Source organism: Phycodurus eques, chromosome 3 (assembly GCF_024500275.1).
Source record: "Phycodurus eques isolate BA_2022a chromosome 3, UOR_Pequ_1.1, whole genome shotgun sequence".
In the NCBI taxonomy this organism is placed as follows: domain Eukaryota; kingdom Metazoa; phylum Chordata; class Actinopteri; order Syngnathiformes; family Syngnathidae; genus Phycodurus; species Phycodurus eques.
This window is the reverse complement of record NC_084527.1, coordinates 8,066,022-8,079,250: the sequence shown is the minus strand read 5'-3', so window position 1 is coordinate 8,079,250 and position 13,229 is coordinate 8,066,022. Positions and strand designations below refer to the sequence as shown.

The window sequence follows — 13,229 nt, the reverse complement described above, 5'->3', positions numbered from 1 at the left end:
GGACGGGTTCGGAGCATTAGTCGTCCTTTTTCTTTTTTGAAACACGAGCCGCGTTTTACATCACTTTGTGACGATTGACGTCGCTTATTGTAGCTGTTAAATGGAGCAATTAATTACGCCGATCCGCGGGAAATCGTGACAACTTTTGTGTGTGTGTTTTTAACACAAAATGATCGGTTTGCAGGTTATTATAAAATGCTGTGGGCAGGGGGGTTCAAATGAAGGCACAATATGGTAAAGGGTAGTGATGCGTTCAGGTGCAAATAACAGAGAGGTGTCGCCCCACAGGCAGGTCACAGGAATTATGATGACATATGCAAATCAGCAGACATATTACACACTGATCCTTAAGCACTAAAACCATACTTGTGTGCAAAACTCATGTTCATGTTATGGGGTTGGAAAACTATGGCCCGTGGGCCACGCACAGTCTTTGAGATCACCTGATCCGCCCCCCCCCCCCCCCCCTTGTAATTCCATCCATTTCCTTTACCGCTGATCCTTTTCAGGGTTGCAGGGAACTGGAGCCTTTCCCAGCTACTTTCTGGTGAAATGCAGATTACACTCTGGATTGCACATATAGCGACAGTCAATCATTCACACTTACAATCACACCATCACTGAGTGTTGATTGAACCCACGCTGACTGCACGGAATTCAGGTGAGTGAAGCACTATAACCCAATACAATTCTGCAAAGAACAACCTGAGAGCAACCCCTGAACGCTCATAATACATTTGTTTTTATAGTTACGGCAGCATATGTAGCACACGCTGTGTGTGTTGCTTCTCGCACATGCCCAAAACATGCATGCTAGGTTCACTGCAGACTACATTTTCCATAGTTTGCTAACATTTTAGATTGTACGCTGCATTCTGCCCCCAAAGTCAGCTGGGATAGGCTCCGCTCTCCTGCGACCCTAATGAGGAAAGTAGGAAAATATAGGAAGCAGCTGGATGTTTGATTATTTCATCATATTTTATTACATTTAGTATGGCCCTCAGAGGGGTATACAAGGATTGTAATTGTTTCCCATCGTATGTACCACAATCCCTCCCTCTGTCCCTCCCAAGTATTTTATACCGACACTCAAAAGTGATGATACCGTTTAAACGAAGCACTTCCTGGACACATATACATAGTGGCAGAAAGGCAAAACATGGCTCGTTGTACACCGGAAGTGCTCCAATTACTCACATGTTCTGGGAAGGAGGTAGCGCGCGAGAGCGGAGGGGAGGAGACAAAAAAGCATCTAAGAATGAAATCTGAGAAGGTCACTTCAGCTCCCTTGTCTAAAGTGACTGTGAGGGATGCAGGCTTTATGTCAAACCACTTGATGCGGCTCCCGCCTCATTCCATTTTCTTCCTTTCATTAGAATTTTCTGGCGATGAGAGCCTGCGAGTGCGCTCGGTGGTCTGCTACAGAAAGGTTGTTGGTTTGTTTGGCTGCCTGACAAGAATAGTTCCTGTCTTTTAGTGGTGGAACAGTCACACGGAGGAGAAGCCAGAGAGGGAAAGAGAGTGAGGCAGGGAGGACACGCGAGATCAGAACACAGATGGAAATGACACAGCCATGGAAGTGCTTTGCTTCGCTTAAACAACCATTCCTTAAAAAAAAAAAAAAGAAAAGAGAAAAATGTGCAACGTTAAAATGTGGCTTTCTTTTGACATGTTCATTTACACTATGCTGTTCGACCCCATCAAAAGAGGGCTGCACTTCAGGATGTTAACGGCCTGCTTGATACCCAGAGCAAATTACATTTTACACCAAAGACTAATTACGTTACAGATACACTGGACTGTGCATTGTGGCGAGCAACAACACAATGGGACAAATGAAATTTCCAGCAACGCGTTGTAATTTGCAGTCGGTCACCAACATATTTTCATAGCTTATGTCACATATTACGGCTTTCTCGTGCTTATGTCTCATGTTACGGCTTCCTCGTGCTTTCAATTGTATTTCAACTGCTGACAACTTGCTCGTTAGTCTGATTGTAACATTTGACTGTAGCAATTTTTTCACTGCACAAAATGTACTCTTGCTATTGATGCAATTTCTAGTACTGTAATCCCCGCATATTCAGTTCACTATTCGCAAATTCACCGATTCATGTTGTTCTTTTCTGTGGGACCTCACTTATTGTTTTTTTTATTTCTTTCCTGTGTGAATTTGAAAGTAGTACAGTAAAGTATGTTGGAGTGATGCATCTTGACTGAGAGACAAGCTTTGCTAAGTTTAGCCTGGGTTGTTGCTGTTATGGAGAGTCTTTGCCACACGTGCATGAACACACTCACTTAGGGTGCATTTAAAAAAAAAAAATCACCTGTAAGCTATTTATTCTTTTATGGATAATGTACGATGAGTTCGAAATTACATTAAACTGTATTGGAGTAGCCGGCTCGGTGGAGACTGGTTAGCACATCTGCCTCACAGTTCTGTGGACCGGGGTTCAAATCCCGGCCCCGCCTGTGTGAAGTTTGCATGTTCTCATCATGCCTGGGTGGGTTTTCTCCGGGCACTCTGGTTTCCTCCCACATCCCAAAAACATGCGTTGTTGGTTGATTGAAGACTCTAAATTGTCCGTAGGTGTGAATGTGAGTGCGAATGGTTGTTTGTCTCAATGTACCCTGCAATTGGCTGGCGACCGGTTTGGGTGTACCCTGCCTCACACCCGAAGATAGCTGGGATAGGCTCCAGCAGCCCGCTACCCAAGTGAGGATAAGCGGTAAAGAAAATGGATGATGGGCTGTTTTGGAGTAAATACGGAGACCCTCGTTCTCCTCTATTGCTGTTTTTTAAGTAGGATACAAACTGGCCCATTCTTCTTTTTTATGTTTTTTCTGCCTTAAGTCTCCTTTGTTCTGTTGCCAGTACCGTGCAGTAGAAAAACTGCATTATTTTAGATTTGTTTGGCACACAACTGTTGGGAATGGTGAAAACCTCATCTGGCGCGAGGCATAGGCATCATAGCAGAGCGACACTGAGTTAATGGCAGTGAATTCAACAATCAGTTCAACAATGAGGAGGACGGTGATAGTAAACAAAGGACAACAGTGGCGGGCTTCCAGTATTTTGCATTCTGTATTCTTTGCATGCAATTGTTCATTACAAGAAGAGGTCGAAATGTGCATTTTGACTTGTAGAGGTCCTGATTCTCTGTCGACCAATCAGCTGACTGCTTTGTGTCTCGCTGTATATCCTTAAGGTTCTGTCCGTGGTTGGATCATACCCCAATATTAGATGGTCATAAAGAAGTGTCTTGTGCAAAATGTAATAGTACAGCTGTAATGTACATTAAGCATTTAGTAAAAAATAGATGGCCTTCTGCACCAAAATTGCTTGTTGTGCTATTTTATTAGAGGCTTGCTGTTTTCATGTGGTGCAGTGTGTTGTTTGAAGGCCACTTGTCGTCCTTCCTAGACGTGCAATAAAGTAAGTAAAGGCTGCCCAAGAAGATGAAGAATATGACGCCTTTGGCTCTGTGTTGCCGATGTTGTTTATAGGAGCCATACTTTGGAACGACCTCATTAAGCGAGGCGACGGCACGCCTCATTTCTTCGCATGAAAACCTCAGCGATCAAGTTGCTTTAAGTCGGATAACGCTGACACATCTCCTGATTATAGCAGACAGATATGAACAACTATGCAGGCACTGTCCCCGAAGAAAAGGAAAAAGACAAGCCAGCTCCCCCTTTGCCTTTCACTCGCTAACGATCTTGCGTATTTGCCGAGAGACAGAGGCCTTTTCCCCAAAGACTGTGGATGTTACAGTGTGTTCCTGAGTGGCTGGTGCAGTGCAAAGTTCAGCAGCTCCCCCCAGGTATTACACATCACCCAAATGTGTCAAAATGGAGGATGGGTTTGGATACCGCTCAAGGCTTCTGTGAGACCTCAGCGAGAATGTGTAGCATCCTCTGATGACGACATGGCATTTCTCCAGTTTCTACCCTGTTTCAGAGACGCCACAGGGGCTAGTTCTGTAACGTTAGACATCGCCGTCAAAGGGAACATGCAGATTTCTCTTATCGCCCTCCAATTTTTGCAAGCTATATTAGTGACTGGAAAAGGAAATGATGGAATGAAAGTAGAGGAAGAGGTGCAAGGTGCTCTAGCTGGACTGTGGGTACTTAGGGTCACCTGTGCCTTCCGAATCCATATTGGATTTAACAGTTGCGATGACTCTTCTGTATTCAGTCTATATATTCGTATTTGTATTGAGATTTTTTTTTTTTCGGTATGGAGCATTAGGCTAGTTGCCACACGGAACATACTAGGTAAGGAAGTGTAACTGAAAGGCAGTTCGCTCTAGCCACATCTAGTCTGTGAACAAATTCAGTGCAGGTCAGCCTCCGGCGAGCACACGTCCTGGTTAGCATTATGCTTTTGGCAGTACATCAAACTTGTTAACTCATTGGAAACGGCATGACCCAAACGTGAATATCAGTGCAGTGCTGGAAAAAAAAGCAGCATTTAATCTGCATTTAAACAGCCTCTCCTGGGCTCTTCAGATGGAGCCGAAAGAATAAATGGCATCTGTGTTTTTCTAGCATAACAATTCAGACTCTTTAAATGGTTACTGTAGCACTGCGGAATGGTTAATTTGCTAAAAATAAGACAATAAGTAGATAAGCAGATTGTTGTTGTATCTTGTTCATTTTAAGACCAAAGTTGTAGGGCATAAGCCATTGACTAGCTTGTTGAAGTTGTCCTTCAAACAATGATGCCAGTTTTTCATGCAGTGCCGCCTAAGGGATTAAAGGTCACGGGCATTCAATGTTGGTTTTTGGCCTTGCCGCTTCGGCGCAGAGATTTCTTCAGATTCCCTAAATCTTTTGATAATATTATTGACCGTAGATGATGAAATCCCTTAATTCCTTGTCATTTTTTGTTGATAAACGTTCTTTAACTGTTGGACTCACGCATTTGTTCACAAAGTAGTTAACATCGCCCCCCCCCCCCCCCCCCCCCATCTTTGGTTGTGAACAACTAAGCCTTTCGGGCATGCTCCTTTTAAATCCAATCATGACACTAACTTGTTTCAAATTAACCTGTTCACCTGTGGAATGTTTTTTTAAGCATTCCTCAACTTTCCCAGTCTTGAGTTGCCCCTGCCCCAGCTCTGAAAGAATATTTGCAAAAAAAACAATAATGTTCATCAGTTTGAACAAATAGCTTGTCTTTGAAGTTTATTCAATTGAATTTAGGTTGAAATCATTGTATTCTGTTTTTATTTAAGTTTACTGTGCCCCAACTTCATTGGATTTGGGCTTTGTAATTTATTTTTTAAAGGAGTTCGCACATTAGGAGGTTATTGACGCAGACGTATTTATGTGCACCGTTGAGGCAATTTCAGTCAGTGAGATGTGAAGCCCGCGCCCGCTGAATGAGAACACTAAGCATTCAGCATCAGAGTCAAATAATCGACGTTAGCATTATGCACAAGCACAGGCAGTCACTTTGCACAGTAGCCTCGCTCGCTGCCAACCTTGGCAAATAATCAAACGCTTTCCTCACGAGCGACGCTCATTGTTTACGTGCTCACAACTCATGAGGATTTCCTTTTAAGAGCTTTGAACTCATTGTGCATTAGACAATAAAAACAAATTGAAACACATCTGCAAACGTCTATTTGGTTCCACAAGTGAGCCAACTGTACATATATTTTGATTCACTACGATTTGAGTAGGTCGCTTATGGCGGAGTGGTTCATTTGCACTCAGTGATGGTGTGTCTCTATACACACCTTTTAATTGACCGGTGACCAGTCCAGGGTGACTTAAGCTCTAAGCAAGATAAGAAGTATAGAAAATGGATGATGGATGATTTTGGTATTTACCGTAATTTCTCATGTATAATGCGTTGACCTAAAAATTCTGGAAAACCCTTCTACCTATGTATAATGCATTTTAACAATGCATGATTTTGCTTGTACCCCTATACTTAAAACATGAAATATTATTTGTATTTTGTTAGTTTTTTCAAATAATTATTCTGATGCACTTTATTTGAACACGTAATAGATTTTTAAATTTACTTGCTCTTATTTTTAAATTCACATCCCTACTTTTTTTTTAATTAAATACAAAAACAGTTGTGCTCATATGTTTGAGTACCCAGGCAGAATTTGTAAGATGTGTACAATTCTTTAAAGAAAACATGAAAGACCAGGCGAAACACATTTCATTTTATTTTATTGGGATTCAAATTAAATGGTCAAGCTTTTCAGGAAAGCATTATCATTAAACAAAACATAACCATAAAGAAATTAATGATGGTTGTTGTTCAGTCATCAGTCATATATATAAATAAATAAATATATATATATATATATATATATATATATATATATATTTCACAAATTCTGCCAGGGTATGTAAACTTATGAGCACAACTGTACAATTATGCAGTCATGCGTACCCTTGTCGTATTGGAATGAAAGTGTAGGCTACACCTTTTTTATAACCACTTGGTGGCGGTGGCATATTAAAAAAAGTGTACACATTTCTCATAACCTCTAGGTGGCGGTGGCATTTTGGAGTGAAAGTGTACATCTTTTTCGTAATCACTAGATGGTGGCATACATTTATAAAATGTGAACGTTTTTTCCATTTGCCCCTATTTAATGCACACTTTTGACGACAATTTTTTTGGGAAAAGAATGCGCATTATACACGAGAAATTACGGTACCTGTTGTTCCCTCATATATTTTCATGCTGCAAATAGAAAGCAAATGTATCCTTGACTGCTAATTGAGGTCAGCAGGTAGTGCAACGATCCCAGTGAATCGTCAAGCCCTGTGCCATTTTCCCACATTTTCAAATGGGAAATACAATAGAAAGCCAATGAAATCGAAGCTAGCGAATTTGATGCTACATCTGAGCTTTCAGACAAAGCAGTGTATAAGAAAGCTATAAAGGTTCATGGTTGGTTCATGTTGTTTTCAGTCTTTGTCGTACAAGTTCTCGGTAGTATTTCCTTCTTGCCTTTCTATGAACATGAATCGTTTTCTAGGAATACCCAAATCACCTTTTATAAACAGACTTTTCCCATTTTTCACCATTATTGTCATTTCTTTCAGCAGCTAAATCATCTTGGGTAATTATGTGTCTACTGGGTGCCATTCTTGGTAGCAAATTGTTAAGATTTAATTGTCGGTAAATTATGCAGTGAGTATACAAGAGAGCGGGCAAGCTGAATGTATTTTGTAAATAGGAGGTATCTTTGCACATTTTTGCTAAATGGCACAACTTACTGGGGAAATTAAGCGACAATTTAGTATAATTTGCTCCTTCTGTAAATTCAGGGGGGGAAAAATATTTTTTTGTGACCTGTTTTTTTTTTTTTTTTTTTTAGGTCTTTTAAGTTTAAAATACAGTAAATAAAATACTTTTTTTTTTTAAAGAAGGTTTTTTAATGTCTCCACACAAACTCCCAATTGGGCCAAAATACATCTTTTTTTTTTTTTTTAAAAGTCAGCAAGGGCGCGATTGTCGAAAATCTTTGAAAGATTATCCTGAGCAATTATGCTGTCGTGGGGGCCATGTTAAGAGTGACGTTTCCTCCCTTTTCTGTGCGGAAAATGGTTGGAGCCAAAAATCATAAATGTAAACCTGAGTTTATGAGTTAATGCTGCCAGAATCTGTAAGGAGCAAGACATGACATTAGAAATTATTTGCCAGACCTATTTTCTTTCCAACTCTTTTTCTTGTAGGGCCCCCGTTAGCCTCCATAATATTATATATATTCTATAGGGTGCGATCCATATTGAAAATGGCCCCTTGTCCGTTTCCAAGGTTGTCCATTTACAGTTGTACACTGGTTTGATATCCGCTCCTGTGTGTAAAGGTACCAATGTGCCATTGGGGGTTAAAGTTGACCCGTGTATTTGCAGGCTCCGATATGGTATGGAAGGCGTAACAGAGGTGGAACTGCGTTTGTGTGTAAACCAAGGGGCAGTGAGCAGAATGTAAAGCTTGAACACCCGAAACTGCTAGACGCAGCTTTGTAAGGTTTGCATCTAGATAGTGAAGCCACCGGCGTACATGTTTATACCTTTTTTTTCCCCCCTCCCTTATTTTTAGCAATGTATAGATCTGTATGCATGTATTCATTACATGTGATAGGGACCTCTCTGTGTCTCAAATAAAGCTCTCATCATCATCATCACTACCCGAGCCGTTTTGTGTTGACCACAGTTTTTGCTGTTCCAGACTGAGGCTCTGACGTTACCAGGCATCTAATTATTGAATTTGCCAAGTAGCAACAGCTGTGTGAATGTGCACTTTGGAGACTGTCTTGGCAGATTTTCTCTGAAAGGGACAGGCAAATAACCGTGATGCTTCTGATGCTCTAATTTGGCTGGAAAGCAGTGTGAAAGGGGCTAGTGACCAAAAGGCCAGCCAATTATAGTACGGTAATACCAGGCGGGGCAATAGGGAAAAAAACTCAACGTCTGAGTGCAGAAGTTGGTTGGTCACAACCATTTGTGCCACACAAGACTTCTGACTGCATCATTTTTCCGTGACCCATTTTGAGAATTTGCCACAAAAAAAGGAGTTTCCCTCTTTCATAAACATACTTAAAAGAAAGAAAAATCCTGTTGCGTGTTACTGTTTTTATCAACCAAGAGCTAGCAAGATTTGGCTCAGCCTTTTTTATGTCACCAAAACAATGGGTTCCCGGTAGCTTTGGTGACACGAATAACAAAGTAACAAAAATGCAAAATTATCTAATGATAACTGGAAAAATGTACCTTACTTGAATGTGTTCTTTTCAGATTAATTGCCAGAATCTGGTGGTTTTTAGGTTAGCGTAAGACACAACGCATTCGGCCAGACTCATTCTTGGAGCCAACAACATTCTCTTAAATAAGGCCTTGAATGGGGAATAACTTGCTTGTCCAAATCTTTTGTCGTTGTTTTTAATGTTCCCTTGTTCACGTTCCTCTATGTTGCTGCTGTACCTGTTTTTTTCCACCTTTTATAGGACCCCGAGATCTCAACCGTAGTTGACTTTATCTCTCGCTGAATATACTGGTTTCAGCTTGTTTATGGTTGAAACTAAGCGCCAAATACTCAGGCGGCCACCAACAACCTTCACCTTCCGGGAATGAATGCTGCTGAGCTGATAAAGAACCTGACCGCACGTCGCAGGTGTCATAGAATCGGGATTTCAGAGCTGCTGCGCAATCCCTTGTAAAGAGACGTAGAGTGTGTGATGCAAGAACCCATGAGTGTTATCTCGCTCGCTCAGTCTATTTTGCTTGGTCCTGTGGGGGAGTGGTTATACAGAGCTTCGTAGAATGTGAACAAGATTTCCTCCGATGCACGACCACAAGGGAGCGTCTCATAAGAGCTGCCAGTCATGTTTTGTTTCAACAAGTCTTCATGGACCATCTCCTCATCTGATTTCTTATCCCCCCCCCCCCTCCCTTTGCCGAGTTTCTTTCTAAAATCTTCCTCATAGATTATTAATCCCATTTGGAACATAAAACCCATAGGATTAGATTTGTATACCATAGATAATAAATTAAGTCTTGGTTTTAAGATGATGAAAAATATATTTAATGGAAAAGGAGTGTGTTTTTTCCACCCCCTGCCGTATCTGGATTCTATCGTAACTGCAAGGTTTTGTCTTGTTCTTGGGCATCATTAAATGCATTGGACTAAATTTCCCTTAGTCCACAATGGGGAAGAGAAACCTTGATTAGTTCATAATTTGTTCAACGGCTTGTCCAAATGGGCCTTCAAGTGGGTCGAGTTCCCACTGAGTGACGGTGTCACTGTGAGTGCAAATGGTTGTCCCGCTCTATAAGGAGGTCAGCTGATACAGGCTCCAGCTACCTGCTGCCGTGAACAGTATAAATAGGGAACATATAAATAAACAGATGGAATAGCTGAATCGCTCTCTGAATGTTCTGATCTCCTGTGTCCACGCCAGTGTTGTATTGAGCAGAATAATGCTTCCCTGAAGTAGAGCGGGCGGCACGGTGACCGACACAGTTCTGAGGACTGGGGTTCAATCCCCGGCCCCGCCTGTGTGGAGTTTGCATGTTCTCCCCGTGCCTGCGTGGGTTTTCTCCGGGCACTCTGGTTTCCTCCCACATCCCAAAAACATGGATTAATTGGGGACTCTAAATCGCCCGTAGGTGTGACTGTGAGTGCGAATGTTTGTTTGTTTGTATGTGCCCTGCGATTGGCTGGCAACCAGTTCAGGGTGTACCCCGCCTCCTGCCCGATTACAGCTGGGATAGGCTCCAGCACGCCCGCGACCCTAGTGAGGAGAAGCGGCTCAGAAAATGGATGGATGGATGGATGGATGGATGAAGTAGAGCGCTTCATTTTCCCTCAGTTGCCTCAAGACATGATGAATCAAAATCAAATTGACACCTCATACGCTGAATTTTCACAGCATACACTTTTAGAGCACAATAGCATTGACGTGGGCGGGGTGAAGGCTCGCTCGCTGTCACGTGATGGTAATTTGCAGCCTGAGGAAAAAATCCTTTTGTATGACGTGCTTGCCGCCGGGGCAGCCAGGTAATGTTTGGACAACTTGGCCAAACGGGAAAACCTGTCCTCGTTCTGGTCCTGGCACAGCAGTGGGTTTAGCATGGTAGGAACCTGCTGTGTTTCTCCAGCACACCCAAGACCCTCATGAAGATAAGTGGCATAGAAAATGGATGGATGGATGCAATCACAAACCTCTTCGTGTACAGTGGAAATATTCCCCTAATAGTGCATGCCTTGCTTGATATTTTTTTATTTTTTGGTGCTGGAACAAGCCATTTAGAAATAATTGGTTTCAAAACAGCGCTGTAGTTAATGCATTAGATCTGGAAAAAAAGCCCATTAGAATTCTCGTCTATTAAGTAGCACATTTTAAATGTTAATATAGATTTAAAAACACAATCTGGTTTCTAAATAAATCATCAGTGCAGCTGCTTAACACCTAACAAGTTATGGTAAACAGACTTAATGTTATTTTCTGTGGAGTTAGGGGTTCAGGTCCTCTAATTAAGAGGTCCGTTTTTAATAATTTGTCTTGGTGCTTATTTACTACAAATACTTTCAGTGTGTTTTGATGCCTTTAGGCAAAGAATTTGAAAGTACATATCATAGTGAATATCAAGGGAGCGACAGATGGGCAATGCTATGCAGCAGATGTCCTTGGCTGGTTGCGCCAAGGATGCTAATAGGTCATGGTCAGTCTTTTCTGTTTTTTTTTTTTTCTGTTCAAGTTGAGTATCACTCGAGTTAGTTCAATTTCTCAGTGGAACTGAATAATAAGTTGGCCCGGGGCCATTTAGTTCCGAAGATGAAAGGTTAGTTTTATTTTGCTGCTGACCCACGGGATAGAATGTAAAAGTGGTTATGGATGGTTCTCATTAGAATGCGTTGGATGCAGCAAGAGTAAAGTCATGATTTGCACCGATCCAGTCCAGCATTGTTTGAATCTCCTCATGGGTTCAGTATTAACTGTGGCAATGACGGTTGATAGAACCGTCATTTTCCACATGATCAATCATATTTTCATTTATTTTGTTATTTCAATTTTATTTCATATTAATCGTAAATGGGCCGTTGGGATGTGACTACATATCTTTGACTAACTCAGGGAAAATAAATGATTTGATATTTTATTTTAAATATTGATATATTTTTAGTGTAGCATATAAGTTTTCCCTACATAGATATCTTTAGTTAAAGAGCAATATTTTTACAACTATTGTTTTTGCAATTAAAGAGTAAATGCTACGTAACAAATATCATAGCCGACCTCGTGTTGGACTTTAGACCTGTGGTCCGCAACCACCGGTCCGCGGACCGGTACCAGGCCGTAAGGCATTTGTTACTGGGCCGCAGAGAAAGAATGACCAATTTATATAATTTCGGTTCTATTGTAATTCGCGTGTCAATGCGTTTTATTTTGAAAATTGTCTGGATCCTCTCCGCCGCAACAGCTTCGCGTCTCAATCAACACGTCGAGACCGCACAGAACGCTTCCGTTTCCGGTCCTAGCCGGCTCGAACGCTTCTGTTTCCGGTCCGAGCGAGCTGGCTAACGGCGGCAGAGCTCAAAGATCGAAATCATTTCATACACTAATTCAGCTCATTACGTTTACTGAAAAGATGTGTTCTTTTGAACGAAACGTTCGCAAACGAAACAACACTATATCAGTAGTCGTACTTAAAATACGGGTTTATCGCAACAGTTAACTCTCACGCACAAAGTACGCTCTGATACAGATACAGTCGTAGGTTGCTGCTCGACACAGGCAGAACTCTTCTGCTGGTTGTGGCCAAGTAATGCTTAAGGGACCTATAGTGTCCAGATGGCCTATATTTCAACTAACAAATTGTCTTTATGTAATTTTTGCTGAATAAAATGAAACTGGCAGTCATTTCCAATAATAGCAATCTGTTTTGGAAGAATCTGCAAAGAAGTAATTGCCCTGGGAACGGCTCTTTTACATTGTCAAAATCGATACGGCACCATGGCTTGGTGTGATGTCAGCGATAGAACTGGAGACCACATTTGCTGCATGTGGAGAAAGGAATGTACTATACTATCAAGGGGAAGTATTTACTCATATTTTTATACATTGTCGCAGTTGGGCAGAAGCTACCTCTGACTTTTCAGGGGGAAAAAACCATCTTGCTTGAGTTTCCAAACACTGCCTTGTTCAAGTTGGTGTTATAACTTATATAGCGATCATATACTGTTGCACACTCACATTAACACAACAGCACCCCAAAATTCTGTTCAGTTGTTAGTTTATTATGCTAAAAATTCCCTAATTTATCACGGTGTCATTGATTAAAATGGTAGAATTTGGCGGTGGCCTCCAGCCATGCCCAGCACATTCCCCCGGGGCCAGAAGACGCCACCATCAAATAAAAAGCTTGTAACGTCACAAAAGCAAACGCCTGCGTTATGTCATCTTCCAAAACTCTATTTTAAAGGTAAGAGACAATGAGCTGACTAAACCCCTGTATATAGGCGGATGTGAATCTGCACGCACTTAACTTCGTATGTCTCCTGCGGCTTCTTTTCCTTCTGCAACAAAGCATTACATCAATTTGAACAATACACCTACTCAAACGTATTTAACCTCATTATTTTCACTTGATATTGTCATAAAAAAAACATCCAAACTATGATCAAAATAGATTGGCCCCGCAGGCTTCCAGAGAATGAGGAAATTAGGCAACACGTCTCAGAC

The 13,229-nt window shown here is 41.5% G+C and overlaps 1 protein-coding gene across 2 annotated transcripts in view; it reads left to right on the top strand.

Moving 5' to 3' along the window:
* pde4d (phosphodiesterase 4D, cAMP-specific) overlaps window positions 1-13,229 on the top strand; it is a 221,034-nt gene that overhangs the window by 56,858 nt on the left and 150,947 nt on the right. The window lies entirely within an intron of this gene.